Below are 19,639 nucleotides of genomic sequence, written 5' to 3'. Positions count from 1 at the left end.
TTCAATCCCCAAGGCACCCTCCAAAGGAAGGGGAGGCAAGAAAAGAAAAGCCTCTGAAGCTGAGGATCTGCAAGGTCTGCCCTTGATCCGCAACAATTCCTTGAGTACTTCAATGAGGTAAGGATCACTGTCCCTGCTTGTATATCCTGCTTGTTTGAGGATCACCTAGTCCTGAACTGTCCTTTATCCTCTTTGCAGAAATTTGCTGAGATTGAAGATTACGTGGGGAACGTTGAGGATCAGGATAGGAAAATTGCTGACCTCCAATAGGTTGCACTGCTCAAGGATCTCAAGATTACCGACCTCCAAAAGGACCTCCAGAATGCCAAAAATGAGACGGCTAAGGTGTTGATCAATGCTGACTACGAGAAGCACGAGATCACCGAGGATGCCAAAGTCTCTGCCGCCATAGCGATGTACAAGACCAAACTGCAGATGGCCTTGGAAGCTCAGGATCCTGATTTTGACAGGAGCAACTGGGATGTGGAAGGGTGGAAGGCAAGGCTGGCTGAGCTGGATGATGAAGAGGAGGTTGAGGAGATGCTGACGATTGAGGCTGGAAGCAGTGGCAAGGATCAAGGTGGTGAAGCAAGTGGAGCCGGAGGTGGTGATGCAGCGAAGGTGTAGGCTGAGTGATTGGGCAATGATGGACACTTCTAGACATAGCCGAAACCCAATTTTTTAGTTTGATGGTTGTTTTTGTTGAACAATTCTCGGTTTGTACTTTGAACAATAGTTTTAGGATTAAGGATCCAGGATCCTTCAGACAATAGGTAGGATTGCAAATGGTGGAGGGATCCTCTGTTTGGGGGATGAAGCCATTGTGATCCTGCCGCCTTTTAATTACCTGCATGCTAAGACCGCACAAACAATGGACACCCGTTGCCAACCCATGTGGACAGGCCACGTTTTGCTGGTAGAAACGTGGGTTGGCAATCTTGACAACTTTTGGTGGTTTAATCTTTGTTAATAAAATAACTATAATCTTTTTTGGCTTATCTTGTGTTGTTATCCTTGTTTGTCTTTTTAATTTTCAATTGTTTTGATGTATACTTGTCTAAATAAGAAATCTTGGATAAGTCAGATTGAAAATATTTAGGATATGATCCAGGATCAAATATCCTATAGTTGAAAAATCCCAAAAAGTAGTATATTTTAAAGATCACAAGTTTAGTTGTCAAATTACAAGGGTTATTCAAATAAACAATGAACAAAATTAAAATAGTTAAGGATCAAACCTAAGGATCCAAGTTAGGATCCTAACCCTTAATACCATAACCAGGATATCTATAAGACAAACCTTAAAGAGAAGTAAGGATCAAGGATCCTTGGTTGTTTAACTTCAAAGACCTGAAATAGAACATAACTTGGGACTAAGCCAATTATAAGATAAAAGTTAGCAACTGGGGACAAGCCCAAGGATAACTGGGGATAAGCCCAAGGATAACTGGGGACAAGCCCAGGATCGTATGTAAACTGGAGTATGGCCCTAACTGGCGACTATCCAAACTTAGTGACATGAAGATGCCAAAACCTTAGCTAACGTGAAAACGTTAGAAACCTTAGGAATGGATGTATGGTACGTCTACCATTATACGTAGGATCCTAGGTATAGCCAGTACAATGGAATTATCAGCCCCTAAAGCGAGTACTGGTCCCACTGCCATGAACTATACCAGGATCATCATGCGCTGCAGGCGGAACTGGGGTCAAGCCCAAATAACTGGGGTCAAACCCAAGGAACTGACTGCTTCTGTGGATAACCAACATTTTGCTAAGGATACCTGAACTTTCAAAACTCAGAATCACGTGAGAGGTGGATAAAGGACACACGATCCTTATCCTTATATGAGAAAATAAGGAAATGAAATAGTTTGAGATTAGGATATTACCAAAGTAAGGATCATCTGTGCTTTAAGGATCCTTCAAGGATACCCATAATGTAAGGATCATCTGTTTAATGAGGATCCTGTTCACATGAAATATTTCTTCAAGTGGACAGCATTCCAGGCTCTTGGTAGCAAATCACCTTCCATGGTCAGCAATCAATATGCCCCCTTTCCTGCCTCAGCTTCAATCAAATAAGGGCCTTCCCATTTTGGTGCCAATTTTCCATCAGCAGGATTGGTGGTATTCTGAAATGCTTTCCTTAACACCATATCACCAATTTGAAACTTCCTGATCCTGACTGTTTTGGTCAAAAATCACTTAAGGATAATGCAACCAAACTTTATGTAAACGGGGAATGATGCTTGTTATGATGAACAAAGTGAAGGATCACTTAAATGTAAAATGCACAAGTGACACAAGGATTTATACGAGGAAAAAGCCCTTGATCAATGATCTCCGGCATAAAAAACCTCGGGTGATGGAAACTACCGATCACCAAACTTCAATATAACAAATGATGGTTACAACTTTGGATGGTAACGAGCTAGGTACAAGGATCACTATAGTATCGTGTGCTAAAGCGTGTGAGAAATGTGTTGTGTCTTCCGAATGTTCAAGAGTGCCTTTTATACAAGTGTGTGTGGTTCTATTTTAGGCAAATCACCTTACTACTAGCTCGTTACCCCTTTAGAAATAGAAGTAAATTTAGCCTAAATAATCGCCCTTGAATTGTGCTGAGTTTCCATATTCTTCATAACGTCCATCTTTGATTATGCGTGTGCAAAATTAGCGTGATAGATTCCTTGTTTACGTTGCTAAGACCAAGTCCAACTCGTAATTCCTGCAAAACAACATTTAATCCAAAGAGAACAATCGTTAGTGTGAGGATCCTTAGGATGATCCGTGATCCTGATCTTGGAACTCTTCTGAGGATCACTATCTGCCAAAGAAATAAGGATCACTGGTTAGGATCACATGTAAGGATCATAAGTCATAAAAATCCAGCCCTAACAATTGCTCCCAAAATATAAGGAGTATTTATCTGATATAAACGAGTTATATTTTGTCGGTCTTATCTCTAACTGACAACGGATATATAGCCGTTACAATGGAACTATTCGTTGCGATCTGACGTCACGGAAGTGACAACCCTGCACAAATCATCATTATAAATAGAATTAGGGATAGGATCGTTTGCATTTAAATTCGAGAACTCTTCCCTTTATAACCGCGATCAGAGAATTGAACAGGTATTCCCCTTCTCCTTCTACCTTGCTTGCTCTGTTTTTCTTTTTCTTTCTATCGTCTTGAAAAGATGTTGCTCCGGAACTCTCCGCACAAGGATCCTAAGAAGAACAGTCCCTTGAAGGGCCAAGGGATCATCAAGGATTCTCCCACTAAGAGGTGCTGTTTTACCGATCCTCAGATCGACAGAATTCGTCAATGCTTTCCGGCGAATACTCTCTTCAAGACTTTTACCCCTACTGCTTTGAGTGATTTTATTTCTGATACTTGGGTAGCTTTTCCGGTTACTCCGTTCTTGATAGGATATTCGTATCCTTTCCCACAGTTTACCCAATCCTTTTTCTCTCTTACCGACATCTGCTATATCCAGGCTATGCCCATGATCTGGAGGGTGTTATACACCCTTGAGAGGATCATTGAACAAGAGGGGATTGACCTTGGTATGGCGGAGCTGGCTGAGATGTATGATCTTACTACTTTCGGATCCCATCGCTATTTGTTTAAGCGAAAAGCTGGGGAGGATCACCCTGTCTTCAAAGTTACCAAGAACGATACAAACTGGAAGCGACGATTCTTTTTTTTTAGGAGAGATACCATCCCTGATGGGAAGGATCTGCCCAAAGAGTGGGCTACTCATGGTAGGATAGAGGATCCTGGAAGGATCACCATAAAACCTGTTCCTTAGGATGAGGATCACTGATATTCTGTTATTTTTTGTGCAGCTATCTCCATCTCTCATCTGAAGTTGACACCTGCTGCCAAAGAGAGACTTTTGGCCTTCAAGAAGCTTGATCCGGAGACAAGAACTTTCCAGGTTGCTACCCAGGATTCCCAAGAAGTATCCTCTGCCTCTGTCACAATGTCAAGTAAGTATCCTCATTTAGAAAGTAATTCTATGTAGGATTTTCAAGTTTAATTAGAATACTTATCTTATTTTGGTTGTGTAGGTGCTGGAAAATCCTCTAAGTCTGCTTCAAAGTTTGGCATTGATGATCTTACAAACGTCAAATCCTCAAGGAAGAAGGCTGCTGCTGCTAGCCCAACTGCCTCAGCCCCCAAAGCACCTGTCAGGGGTAAAGGAAAGAAGAGGAAGGCCTCTGAGGATTTACAAGGTCTGCCCCTGCTTCGCCAACAGTTCCTGGACTACTTCAATGAGGTAAGGATCACTGACCCTGTTTGTTATCCTGACAGTTTTGAGGATCACTTGTTTATGAGGTTATGCCTTGTTTTCCTTGCAGAAATTTGCTGAGATAGAGACTTATGTTGGCTACGTCGAGGATCAAGACCGCCAAATCGCTGACCTCCAACAAATGGGTGTGCTGAAGGATCTCAAGATTGCTGATCTTGAGAAGGAGCTCCGGGCTACCAAGGATGATGCTGCCAAAATGCTGATCAACTTTGATTATGAGAAGCATGATATCACCCAGGAAGCCAAGGTCTCTGCTGCAATAACCATGTATAAGATCCAGATGCAGATGGCTGCGGAAGCTCAGGATCCTGCCTTCGACAAAAGCACATGGGACGTGGAGGGCTGGAAGGCGAGGCTGGCAGAGTTGGAGGATGATGAGGAGGCTGAGGAGGTCCCGATGCTTGAGGGTGGTGATGTTGGCAAGGATCAGGGTGGAGAGGCAAGTGGAGCTGGTGGTGATGGTGTAGCGAAGGCTTGAGCTGCAGGATTGGGCGATGAAGGAAACTTCTAGACATAGCCGGAGCCCAATTTTTTGTGTTTGTTGATGTTTTTAAACAATTATGGTCTGTAACTTCGAACAATAGGTTTAGGGTTGAGGATCCAGGATCCTTCAGACAATAGGTAGGATTACACATGGTGGAGGGATCCTCTGTTTGGGGGATGAAGCCATTGTGATCCTGCCGCCTTTTATTTACCTGCATGCTATGACCGCACAAACAATGGACACCCTTTGCCAACCCATGTGGACGGGCCACGTTTTGCTGGTAGAAACGTGGGTTGGCAATTTTGACAACTTTGAAGGGTTTTAAACCTTTGTTAATAAAATAACTCTAATCTTTTTGGCTTATCTCGTATTGTTATCCTTTTAATTTCCAATTGTTTTGATACATATTTGTTTGAGTAAGAAAAGTTAAGCAAATTATGTTTAAGAAATTTAGGATATGATCCTGGATCAAATATCCTATAATCGAAAATTTTCAAAGTAGTTTATTTTAAGGATCATAGGTTCAGTTGTCAAAGTCTATGGGTTATTCAAACAAATAATGTATGAAATCGAAAATAATTAAGGATCATACCTGAGGATCCAAGTTAGGATCCTAACCTCTAATCAGGATAACCATAAATGAAACTTTAATGGATAATAAGGATCGAGGATCCTTAATAGTTTAACTTTGAAAACCTGAAAAATAGAACATAACTTGGGACTAAGCCAATATAAAAGATAAGTTAGTAATCTGGGGACATGCCCAAAGGATAACTGGGGACAAGCCCAAAGGATAACTGGGGACAAGCCCGAAGGATAACTGGGGATAAGCCCAAAGGATAACTGGGGACAAGCCCGAAGGATAACTGGGGACAAGCCCAAGGATCGTATGTAAACTGGAGTATGGCCCTCACTGGCTACTATCCAAACTTAGTGACATGAAAATGCCAAAACCTTAGCTAACGTGAAAACGTTAGAAACCTTAGGAACGGATGTATGGTACGTCTACCATTATACGTAGGATCCTAGGTATAGCCAGTACGATGAGGTTATCAGCCCCTAAAGTGGGTACTGGTCCCAAAGACATGAACTATACCAGGATCATCGTGCGCTACAGGCGAAAACTGGGGACAAGCCCAAGGATAACAGGGGTCGAACCCAAGGATCTGAGATGCTTTTGAAGATTTTCAATGATATGCTGAGGATACCTGGACTATCAGAACTCAAATTCTCGTGAGAGGAGGATGAAGGATACATGATCCTTATCCTTAGGTAAAAATAAGAAAATGGAATAGTTTAGGATTAGGACATTACCAGGGTAAGGATCATTGACATCACTGGGATCCTTCGAGGATGCTTTCAATGTAAGGATCATATGTGCCAGGAGGATCCTGCTCACATGAAATATTTCTTTAGGTGAACAGCATTCCAGGCTCTTGGTAACAAATTTCCTTCCATGGTTAGCAATCTATATGCCCCTTTCCTGCTTCAGCTTCAATCAAGTAAGGGCCTTCCCACTTTGGTGCTAATTTCCCATCAGCAGGATTGATGGTATTTTGGAATGCTTTTCTCAATACCATATACCCCACTTGGAATTTCCTTATTCTGACATTTTTGTTGTAAGCACCAGCCATTCTTTGTTGGTAGCTCGCCATTCCTTATCCTAGCCAGATCCCTGATTTCCTCAATAGTATCCAAGTCCTGAGCCAAGTTTGCAGCATTTCCTTCAGGATCACGAGTACTTGTTCTAGCAGTTGGAACCACCATTTCTGTTGGGATCACTGCTTCTGCCCCAAACACTAAAGAGAAGGGTGTTTGACCAGTAGCATTCTTGGGAGTTGTCCTATCAGCCCAAAGCACATAAGGCAATTCCTCTGCCCATTTCCCCTTCTTGGATCCCAGTTTCTTCTTCAGATTGTTGATGATGATCTTGTTGGATGATTCTGCTTGGCCATTGGCTTGTGGGTGGACTGGTGTTGATGTTATCATCTTAATCCCCCAACTGTCACAAAAGTTAGTAGTCTTGCTCCCAATAAATTGGGAACCATTATCACATACAATTTCAGAAGGAATGCCAAATCTAGTTATAATGTTTCTCTTAATAAAGGATATAACTTCCTTTTCTCTGACTTGGGCAAAAGCTTCAGCCTCTATCCACTTGGAGAAGTAGTCAGTCATGGCAAGCATGAATACTTTTCCACCAGGTGCCTTAGGGAGCTTGCCAACTATATCCATCCCCCATCTCATAAATGGCCAAGAGGATGGAATAGGATGTAGAAATTCAGCCGGCTGATGAAGGATATTGCTGTGTCTTTGACAAGGATCACACTTCTTAGCATACTCCACAGCATCCCTTTTCATAGTTGGCCAGTAGTATCCTGTCCTTAGGATCCTTGAGAACAATGCCCTGCCCCCAGTGTGGTTTCCACAATCTCCTTCATGGAAGTCTTTTAACACTTCTTGAACTTCAGGATCCTCGATACATCTTAAATATGGTCCTGCAAGAGATCGCTTATATAACACATTATTCAAGATTGTGAATTGAGATACCTTAATCCTGAAAGCCCTAGGATTTTCTCCCATAGGAATCTCCCCGTGTCGTAAGTATCTCATGATTGGTGAGATCCATGATCTTGAAAAAGGTTGAGTATCCTCACTAGGGATCATTGCAGTATCCTTTTCTATTTCCATGGCCACCAGAGTTTCAATAGCGGGAGCCAGGATATGGATGATGGGGATACTTATATCCTCTGGGATCTTCAAAGATGATCCTAGATTGGCCAATGCATCAGCTTCTGTATTTTCCTCCCTTGGTACCTGTGTCAAACTGAAGGAAACAAAGGAGAGTGCCAATTCTTTGACTATCTCTAAATATTTGGTCAGTTTTTCACCTTTAACAGCATAGGATCCATTAAAGTGATTAGTGATTAATAATGAATCCACGTATACCTTAAGATACCTGATCCCCATATGTTTAGCAATTTGCAAACCAGCGATTAAGGCTTCATATTCAGCCTCATTATTAGTGGCTTGGAATTCACAAGCTATGGAATGGGGTATTATGTCCCCCTGTGGCGATTTTAGTAGTATGCCGAGCCCTGTGCCTTTGACATTTGAGGATCCATCAGTATGTAGTATCCAAGGATCCTTGGTCTCATCCAGCTGTTGGACCTCCAATTCTGCTTCCTTTTGTAGATCACTACTGAAATCAGCCACAAAGTCTGCTAATGCTTGAGATTTAATGGCTGTTCTAGGCTCATATCTTATATCATGGGCACTAAGCTTTACTGCCCACTTAGCCATTCTTCCGGACATCTCTGGTTTCCTGAGGACATTCTTAATTGGGAAATTAGTTCTAACAACAATAACATGGGTTTCAAAATAATGTCTTAGTTTAGTGGATGCCATAATCAGTGCAAGGATAAGTTTTTCAAGGTGAGAATACCTGGATTCAGCATCAAGTAAACTCTTACTTACATAATAGACAGGATATTGTGTACCTTCATGATCCTTAACAAGGACTGCACTTACTGCTTTTGAGGATACCGCAAGGTATAAGGATAACACATCTCCTTTTTCTGGCTTCATCAATGCTGGGGCTGAGGACATGTATTCTTTTAGGGCTTGTAAAGCATTCTCATGCTTTTCAGTCCATTCGAATTTCTTGTTCTTTCTTAGGATATCATAGAATTCTTTACACTTTTCTGAGGATTTGGATATGAATCTGTTTAGAGCTGCTATCCTGCCTGTTAGCCTTTGCACATCCTTAGCGTTGGCAGGGGATTTGATATTCACCAATGCTTTGATTTGTTCCGGGCTTGCTTCAATGCCCCTCTGGGTTACCATATATCCTAAGAATTTCCCTGCTTTAACACCAAAGTGACATTTTGAAGGATTAAGCTTCATGTTATAATTATCAAGGATATCAAATGCTTCCTCCAAGTCCCTTAGGTGATCCTCAGCTTTCTTGGATTTTACGACCATATCGTCTATGTATACTTCCATAGTCTGTCCAATCTGATCTTTGAACATCATGTTTTCCAGTCTTTGATATGTTGCCCCTGCTCGAACTAATCTCTCTACTTCTTCCTGGATAATGGCATTTCTTTCCGGTGCAAACTTCCTCCTTTTTTGATGGATTGGTTTGATTGATCTGTCAATGCCAAGTTTATGAGTGATAATATCCTTAGATATACCTGTCATATCTTCGTGTTTCCATGCAAAGGTAGACTTTCTTCTTTTGAGGAAGGATACTATGTCTTCTTTCATCTTGCCAAGGATCCCTGATCCGATAGAGATTTTTGATTCAGGATCATTAGGATCCAAAAGGATTTCGTCCACATCCTGCTCTCTCGCCTCCAAGACATCCCTTGGAGGATACTGTAATTGCTATTGCTCCCTTGGCTTCGAGGCCGGTTTCATTGACGAGGTGTAACAATCCTTAGCCTCCTGCTGATCACTATCGATCTTGATTATTCCCCAAGGGCTAGGGAGCTTCACACATTGATGGTAGGTGAATGGGACTGCCTTCATATCGTGTATCCAGGGCCTGCCAAGGATAACATTACAACAAGACAAACAATCAATAACACAAAATTTCTGATAATTATGCAATCCTTCCACGTAAATTGGGAGTTTGATGTCCCCCAGGGTTTTCTTAGTTTCGCCACTAAATCCTACAAGTACGGAGGATCTTGGTGTGATATCTGATTCAGGGATACCCATTTTCTTCAGAACATCAAGCTGGATAATATTTACTGAGCTTCCTCCATCAATAAGGATCCTGCGGACAAAGTGGTTAGAAATAAAGAGAGTAATAACTAAACTATCATGATGAGGATCCTGGATGTTAATTCTATCATCCTCATCAAAGGATATGATTTTTCCTTCCGAGACACTTGATGTTCGAATAGGTCTTTCTCCGTTATCCATTTTAGCTTCCTTTGCACGCCTTTTAGCTGCCGAGAAGGATGTACCACAGATGTCTGATCCTCCAGAAATAAAGTTGATTACTTGTGCATCTGCTGGAGGAGCTGGAGCTTTCTCAGGGATCCTCTCAGGATCTTGAGTCCTTTGCTTTTTTCTTCCCAACAACTCTTTTAGATGCCCCTTGCTTAGCAGATATCCAATTTCCTTTCTTAACGCGATGCATTCTTCGGTTAAATGCCCAAAATCCTCGTGGTATGCACAGCACTTCGATTTGTCTTTAGTTCCGGCTGGTTTGTCATTTTTTCTGGGCCATCTGGCTTTTTCTCCTAGATTCTGCATTGCAAGGATTAGTTCATGATTATCAACGGAAAAACAATATTCAGAAATCGGAGGATAATCCTCATCATCCTCTTCTTGGTCAACAGCATGCACGTTCTGGTTGTCATTTCTATTGTAGGATTTGAATTTATTGCTCTTGAAAGAGGATCCTTGCTTTTCTTGTTTTGAGGATCCTATTTGTCTCTCCTGGATTCTCTTGTCATCCTCTAGCTGGATGAACCTGAGTACACGAGTTCTTACTTCATCTAGGTTCCAGCATGGTGTCATAACAAGATCATCATAGAACAATGAATCCCTAAGCAATCCCATTTTGAAGGCCTCAACAGCTGTGGCCATATCCAAGTTGGGAATGTCCAAGGATTCTTTACTAAATTTGGTTATATAATCCCTTAATGATTCATTATGACCCTGAGTTACCCTATATAAGTCACTAGTCAATCTTTCAAATTTTCTACTACAAGAGAACTGATTATTGAATAAATTAACTAGATTAGCAAATGAGGTAATAGAGTAAGGGGGAAGACTTAGCAGCCATTTAAGGGCTGATCCAGTAAGAGTGGATCCAAATCCTTTGCATAGGCATGCTTCCTTTAGCTTTTCTGGAATTGGATTGATCTCCATCCTTTCCCTGTATTGTGCTATGTGTTCCTCAGGATCCGTTGTACCATCATACAGCTTCATAGTAGGGATATGGAACCTTTTGGGTATCTCAGCATCACAAATTGGTGGTGCAAAACGAGATACCTTATGGCTTCCATCTGCAATCTCCGGGATAGGTTTGACTACCCCTGGAACACTTGATATCATATCCTTCAGTTTTTGTAGTTCTCTGGCCATAGCATGATTGATACCTGTATCCTGCATGAATCCATGGTTAGTGGTAAGAGAATTATTAAAAGTGTTACCTCCCATCGGGTTCAAGTTAGGAACACTGGATGTGAATCCATATTGCTGGGATTCTGGGATGATGGATGGACCAGTGGAAGCAATGGTCTGCATCGGAATAAAATCTCCTTGATGGACATATGGACTTCCTGTTTGAAAATTCTTCAAGGATCCTGGTATCTGAAGGGATCCTTGAACCTGGGATGATCCTGGAACAAAGGAGGATCCTTGAACCTGGGATGATCCTGGAACAAAGGAGGATCCTTGAACCTGGGATGATCCTGGAACAAATGAGGATCCTTGAACCTGGGATGATCCTGGAACAAAGGAGGATCCTAAGCTCATGAAGGATCTCATATGCTGAGTGTAGGATCCTGCCGGTTGGAAATATGATCCTGATGCCTGAGTCATTGCTGCTGGGCCGAAATGCACTCCTCTTAATCCACCCGTATGTTGAACGTCCGGGGCCTCTGATGGCTGTGAAGTAACCATCGGAGTATCAAAATTTAAAGATTTGGGCATCAGTGGGGAATGATCCTCTGCCGTTTTCTTTTGTCTTTTGAGATCTCCGATTTCTCTAAGGATCCTGTCATTAGTTTCATCCTGCTGCTGCATACGATCCCTCATCTGCAAAATCAAAGTAAATATATCACTAGTACTGGGAACAGAAGTAGTTAGAGCAGAAGATGATGGTTTAGAGGAGATAGGAGTTGGTCTCTTCTCAGCATTTTTCTGAGATCCAGCTGGTGGTGGAGGCAAAGGTGGAATGCCAATAGATGAATTGACTGCAGACATCGCTGTGGAAGTATTTTTCAACGATGAAGCCATGCTACACTTCCGGAATGATCACCAACAGAAAAATTTTCTTATGAATGAAGCACCAATTGCCCCACGGTGGGCGCCAAACTGTTTTGGTCAAAAATCACTTAAGGATAATGCAACCAAACTTTATGTAACGGGGAATGATGCTTGGTATGATGAACAAAGTGAAGGATCACTTAAATGTAAAATGCACAAGTGACACAAGGATTTATACGAGGAAAAAGCCCTTGATCAATGATCTCCGGCATAAAAAACCTCGGGTGATGGAAACTACCGATCACCAAACTTCAATATAACAAATGATGGTTACAACTTTGGATGGTAACGAGCTAGGTACAAGGATCACTATAGTATCGTGTGCTAAAGCGTGTGAGAAATGTGTTGTGTCTTCCGAATGTTCAAGAGTGCCTTTTATACAAGTGTGTGTGGTTCTATTTTAGGCAAATCACCTAACTACTAGCTCGTTACCCCTTTAGAAATAGAAGTAAATTTAGCCTAAATAATCGCCCTTGAATTGTGCTGAGTTTCCATATTCTTCATAACGTCCATCTTTGATTATGCGTGTGCAAAATTAGCGTGATAGATTCCTTGTTTACGTTGCTAAGACCAAGTCCAACTCGTAATTCCTGCAAAACAACATTTAATCCAAAGAGAACAATCGATAGTGTGAGGATCCTTAGGATGATCCGTGATCCTGATCTTGGAACTCTTCTGAGGATCACTATCTGCCAAAGAAATAAGGATCACTGGTTAGGATCACATGTAAGGATCATAAGTCATAAAAATCCAGCCCTAACACTGACATTTTTTGTTGTAAGCACCAACCATTCTTTGTTGATAACTGGCCATCCTTATCCTAGCCAGATCCCTTATTTCTTCTATAGTATCCAGGTCTTGAACCAAGTTCTCATCATTTTCCTCAGGATCACGGATACTTATCCTAGCAGTTAGAATCACCATTTCTGTAGGGATCACTGATTCTGCTCCAAATACCAAAGAGAATGGAGTCTGGCCTGTAGCACATAAGGTAGTTCTTCTGCCCATTTCCTTTTTTAGATCCAAGCTTCTTCTTCAAATTGTTGATGATGATCTTGTTGGATGATTCTGCCTGACCATTAGCTTGTGGGTGGACTGGTGTTGATGTTATCATCTTAATCCCCCAGCTGTCACAGAAGTAAGTAGTTCTGCCACCAATAAATTGGGAACCATTATCACATATAATTTCAGAAGGGATACCAAATCTAGTAATAATATTTCTTTTAATGAAGGATATAACTTCCTTTTCTCTGACTTGGGCAAAAGCTTCAGCCTCTATCCACTTGGAGAAGTAATCAGTCATAGCAAGCATGAACACTTTTCCACCAGGTGCCTTAGGGAGCTTAACAACTATACCCATACCCCATCTCATAAATGGCCAAGAGGAGGATATGGGATGCAAAAATCCAGCCGACTGATGAAGGATATTGCTGTGTCTCTGACAAGGATCACACTTCTTAGCATACTCCACATCATCTCTTCTCATAGTTGGCCAATCTCGTTCATGGAAGTCTTTTAAAACTTCTTGGATTTCAGGATCCTCAATGCATCTTAAATATGGTCCTGCAAGAGATCGCTTATACAACATATTATTTAAAATTGTGAACTGAGATACCTTAACTTTGAAAGCTCTAGGGTTTTCTCCTGTAGGAATCTCTTAATGTTGTAAGTATCTCATGATTGGCAGGATCCATGATCCTAATCCTGAATGAGATCGAGTATCCTCACTAGGGATAATTGCAGAATCCTCTCCTATTTCCATGGCCACATGATCCTCGATGGCAGGAGCCAGGATATGGATAATGGGGATACTTATATTCTCCGGGATCTTCAAAGATGATCCTAAATTAGCCAATGCATCAGCTTCTGTATTTTCTTCCCTTGGTACCTGTGTCAAACTAAAGGAAACAAAAGAGAGTGCCAATTCTTTGACTATCTCTAAGTATTTGGTTAGTTTTTCACCTTTAACAGCATAGGATCCATTAAAGTGATTAGTGATTAGCAATGAATCTACATGTACCTCAAGATACCTGATCCCCATATGCTTAGCAATTTGCAAACCAGCTATCAAGGCTTTATATTCGGCCTCATTGTTAGTGGTTTGGAACTCACAAGCTATAGAGTGGGGTATTATGTCCCCCTGTGGCGATTTTAGTAGTATTCCAAGCCTTGTTCCTTTGACATTTGAGGATCCATCAGTATAGAGTATCTAAGGATCCTTGGTCTCCTCTAGGTGCTGGACTTCTAACTCAGCTTCCTTTTGCAAATCACTACTGAAATCTGCCACAAACTCAGCTAATGTTTGGGATTTAATGGCTGTCCTAGGCTCATATCTTATATCATATGCACTAAGCTTCACTGCCCACTTAGCCATCCTTCCTGACATTTCAGGTTTCCTGAGGACATTCTTAATTGGAAAATTAGTTTTAACAATAATAACATGAGTTTCAAAATAATGTCTTAATTTAGTAGATGCCATAATTAAAGCAAGGATAAGCTTTTCTAGGTGTGAATACCTGGATTCGGCATCAAGTAAACTCTTACTCACATAATAGGCAGGATGTTGTGTACCTTCGTGATCCTTAACAAGGACTGCACTTACTGCTTTTAAGGATACTGCAAGATATAAGTGTTTTGGTCAAAAATCACACAAGGATAATGCAACCAAACTTTATGTAAATGGGGTATGATGCTTGGTTTGTAGAAAAAGTAAAGGATCACTTCAATGTGAAATATGCAAAGACACAATGATTTATACGAGGAAAAAGCCCTTGATCAATGTATGATCTCCGGCATAAAAAACCTCGGGTGATGGCAACTACCGATCACCAAACTTCAATATAAGAAAAATAGTTACAACTTTGGATGATAATGAGCTGAGTACAAGGATCACTATAGTTTCGAGTGTCTAAGCGTGTGAGAGTTGTGTTGTGTGTCGTCGTGTGTTCTTCCAAATGAGGAAGAGTGGTATTTATACAAGTGTAGGTGACCTATTTTAGGTAAAAAGACTAATAATCAGCTCATTACCCCTTTAGAAATAATAGACAATCTAGCCTAAATTGCCGTCCTTAAATCAAGCTAAGTTTCCATATCCTTTGCAACGTCTATCTCCGATTAAGCTAATGCCATAATTGTGAAGACGCGTCCCTTGGTTATGATGCTAAGAGCGGATCCTGCTAGTCATTCCTGCAAAACAACATTAAATTCAACGAAAGCAACTGTTAGCATGAGGATCCTATGATGGTCCGTGATCCTGACCCTGGAAGTCTGCTGAGGATCACTATCTGCCAAAGAAACAAGGATTACTGGTTAGGATCACGTGTAAGGATCATGTATAATAAAAATCCAGCCCTAACAATTGCCCCCAAAATATAAGGAGTTTATTGTAAATTAATGAGTTATATTTTGCTCTGATCTTATCTTCAACGGACTACTCGGATAACTAGCCGTTATAAGCGGACTAGCCGTTGTGATCATTACGTCAATGAAGTGACATCCCTGCAAATCATGATTATAAATAGGAGATAGGGTTGGGATCACTCTGCATTTAAATTCGATATAACTTCCCTTTATAATTTCTACCGAAGATCGATCAGGTATTCTCTTTTCTTTTTCATTCTTCCTCCTCTTACTCTGTTTTTCTGCTCCCTGTTTTTATTTTGCTGTGAGGATGTTGCTCCGAAACTCTCCCCATAAGGATCACGAGAAGAGCAGTCCCCTGAAAAGCCAAGGGATCATTAAGGACTCTCCTACGGAGAGATGTTGCTTTACCGATGCTCATGTTGACAGGATCCGTCACTGTTTTCCAGCGGATACCGTCTTCAAGTCTTTTACTCCCACCGCTCTGAGTGATTTCGTTTCCGACGCCTGGGTGGCCTTTCCTGCAACTCCGTTTACCATAGGATATTCATACCCTTTTCCAGCCTTCACCCAGTCCTTCTTTTCTCTGACCGGTATGTCCTATATCCAGGCCATGCCGATGATCTGGAGGGTTCTGTGTACCCTTGAGAGGATCATCGAGCAGGAGGGGATTGACTTCGGGATGCCGGAGCTGGCCGAGTTATATGATCTTACCACATTTGGTTCCTGTCGATACTTGTTGAAACGGAAAGCTGGAGAGGATCACCCTGTTTTTAAGGTCACAACAAATGATACCAACTGGAAGCGACGATTCTTCTTTGTTAGGAGAGATACCATCCCTAACAGGGAGGATCTGCCCAAGGAGTGGGCTACTCATGGTAGGATAGAGGATCCTTGAAGGATCACCATCAGACTTGTCTCTTATGATGAGGATCTCTAATGTCTTTTTTGTCTTTTGTGTTTTTTCAGCTATATCCGTTACTCATCTCAAGTTAACTCCTGCTGCAAGAGAGAGAGTTTTAGCTTTCAAGAAGCTTGATCCTGAGACCAGAAGTTTTCAAGTCACCATCCAAGATTCACAAGAAGTATCCTCCGCATCTGCCACGATGTCAAGTAAGTATCCTTACCAAAAAGTAAGTTCTATGCAAAAGTATTAAATTAGTTAGGAGACTTATCTTGTTTTGATTGTGTAGGTGCTGGGAAATCTGCTAAGTCCGCCAAGTCTGCCTCCTTGTTTGGGGTTGATGATCTTGCCAACGTCAAGTCTTCGAAGAAGAAGACTCCTGCTGCTAGTCCCTCTGCTTCAGCCCCTAAATTACCCATTAGGGGTAAGGGAAAGAAGAGGAAGACTTCTGAGGATCTCCAAGGATTTCCCCTGATTCGTCAGCAGTTTCTTGATTCTGTCAACGAGGTTAGGATCACTGCCCCTGTTGGTTATCCTGATGGTTTTTGAGGATCACCTGTGTCTGACGTCATATCTTGTTGTTTTTGTAGAAACTTACTGAAATAGAGACTTATGTTAACCACGTTGAAGATCAGGATCGCCAAATTGCCGACCTCCAACAGATGGGTGTGCTGAAGGATCTCAAGATAGCCGATCTTGAGAAGGAGCTCCGGGCTACCAGGGATGAAGCTGTCAAAGCATTGATCAAGTTTGACTACGAGAAGCATGATATCACCCAGGATGCTAAGGTCTCTGCTGCGATAACCATGTATAAGATCCAGCTGCAAATGGCTGCAGAGGCTCAGGATCCTTCCTTTGACAAAGGTACATGGGACGTGGAAGGTTGGAAGGCAAGGCTGGCAGAGTTGGAGGATGATGATGATGCTGAGGATATCCCTATGCTTGAAGGTGGAGATGCTGGTAAGGATCAGGGTGAAGCAAGTGGAGCTGGTGGTGATGGTGCAGCGAAGGTTTGAGCTGCAAGATTGGGCAATGATGGAAACTTCTAGACATAGCCGGAGCCCAATTTTTAAATTTTGGTAGTAGTTTTTGTGGTTGATGGTCTGTAATCTTTGAACAATAGTTTTTAGGGTTAAGGATCCTGGATCCTTTGGACAATAGGTAGGATTACAAAAGGTGGAGGGATCCTCTGTTTGGGGGATGAAGCCTTTGTGATCCTGCCGCTTTTACTTTCCTGCACCTGCTAAGACCGCAAAGACAATGGACACCCTTTGCCAACCCATGTGGACGGGCCACGTTTTGCTGGTAGAAATGTGGGTTGGCAATTTTGACAACTTTTGAAGGGTTAATCCTTTCGTTAATAAATAAAATCTTAAACTTTTGTCGCTTATCTTGTGTTATTATCCTTTTTATTTTCAATTGTTTTGGGCACATGTTTGTTTGAGTAAGAAAAGTTGAGCAAATTATGTTTAAGAAATTTAGGATATGATCCTGGATCAAATATCCTATAATCGAAAATTTTCAAGGTAGTTTATTTTAAGGATCATAGGTTCAGTTGTCAAAGGGCAAGGGTTGTTTAGTATAATCAAAATAGTCAAGGATCATACCTGAGGATCCAAGTTAGGATCCTAACCTTTGATCAAGATAACCATAAGTGAAATTTTAATGGATAACAAGGATTAAGGATCCTTATTCGTTTAGCTTTGAGAACCTGAAAAATGGAACATAACTTGGGACTAAGCCAATGTAAAAGATAAATTAGTAGCTGGGGACATGCCCAAAGGATAACGGAGGATGATCCCAAAGATCACTGGGGACAAGCCCAAAGGATAACTGGGGACAAGCCCAAAGGATAACTGGGGACAAGCCCAAAGGATCGTATGTAAACTGGAGTATGGCCCTTACTGGCGACTATCCAAACTTAGTGACATGAAAATGTCAAAACCTTAGCTAACGTGAAAACGTTAGAAACCTTATGAACGGATGTATGGTACGTCTACCATTATACGTAGGATCCTGGGTATAGCCAGTACGATGAGGTTGTCAGCCCCGGAAGTGGGTACTGGTCCCAAAGACGTGAACTATATCAGGATCATCGTGCGCTGCTGGCGGAAACTGGGGATAATCCCAAGGATAACTGGGGACAAGCCCAAGGATCTGCGTTGCTTTTGAAGATCTTTGACGATATGCTGTAGATACCTGAACCATCATAACTCAAATGGTTCGTGAGAAGAGGATGAAGGATACAGGATCCTTATCCTTTGGTAATAAGTAAGGAAATGTAAATGTTTTAAGATAAGGACATTACCAGAGTAAGGATCACGGACATCACCGGGATCCTTCGAGGATACTTCAGTGTAAGGATCACATGCTTGAAGGATCATGTTCACATAAAGTATCTCTTTAAGTGAACAGCATTCCAGGCTCTTGGTAACAAGTTTCCTTCCATAGTTAGCAATCTGTATGCCCCCTTTCCTGCTTCAGCTTCAATTAAGTAAGGGCCTTCCCACTTTGGTGCTAACTTCCCGTCAGCAGGATTAATAGTGTTTTGGAATGTTTTCCTCAACACCATATCTCCGACTTGGAACTTCCTTATCCTAACATTTTTGTTGTAAGCACCAGCCATTCTTTGTTGGTAGCTTGCCATCCTTATCCTAGCCAGATCCCTGACTTCCTCAATAGTATCCAAATCCTGAGCCAGGATTGCAGCATTTTCTTCAGGATCACGAGCATTTGTTCTAGCAGTTGGGATCACCATCTCTGTTGGGATCACTGCTTCTGCCCCAAATACTAAAGAAAAAGGTGTTTGACCAGTGGCATTCTTGGGAGTTGTTCTATCGGCCCATAGCACATAAGGTAACTCCTCTGCCCATTTTCCCTTCTTGGATCCTAGCTTCTTCTTCAGATTGTTGATGATGATCTTGTTGGATGATTCTGCTTGGCCATTGGCCTGTGGATGAACTGGTGTTGATGTTATCATCTTGATTCCCCAACTGTCACAAAAGTTAGTAGTTCTGCTTCCAATGAATTGGGAACCATTATCACATACAATTTCAGAGGGAATGCCAAATCTAGTTATAATGTTCTTTTGATAAAGGATATAACTTCTTTTTCTCTGACTTGAGCAAAAGCTTCAGCTTCTATCCATTTAGAGAATGTAGCAGTCATCGGAAAGCATAAATACTTTTCCACCAGGTGCTTAGGAGCTTGCCAACTATATCCATCCCCCATCTCATGAATGGCAAGAGGATGTATAAGGTGTAGCAGTTCAGCTGGTGATGAGGATATTCTGTGTTCTTTGACAAGGATCACATTTCCTCAGGCTATTCTACAACATCCCTTTTCATGGTGCCAGTAGTATCACTGTTCTAAGGATCCTTGAGGAACAATGCCCTGCCCAGTGTGGTTTCCACAATCTCCTTCATGGAAGTCTCTCAATACTTCTTCAAATTTCAGATCCTCGGATACATCTTAATATGGGTCCTGGCCAAGAGACTTTATACAATACATATTAAATTGTTGGAATGAATACCTTAATCCTGAAAGCTTTAGGATT

This window comes from Helianthus annuus, chromosome 17 (assembly GCF_002127325.2).
Source record: "Helianthus annuus cultivar XRQ/B chromosome 17, HanXRQr2.0-SUNRISE, whole genome shotgun sequence".
Lineage (NCBI taxonomy): Eukaryota > Viridiplantae > Streptophyta > Magnoliopsida > Asterales > Asteraceae > Helianthus > Helianthus annuus.
The sequence above is the reverse complement of the archived record's forward strand: the minus strand, read 5'-3'. Positions refer to the sequence as shown.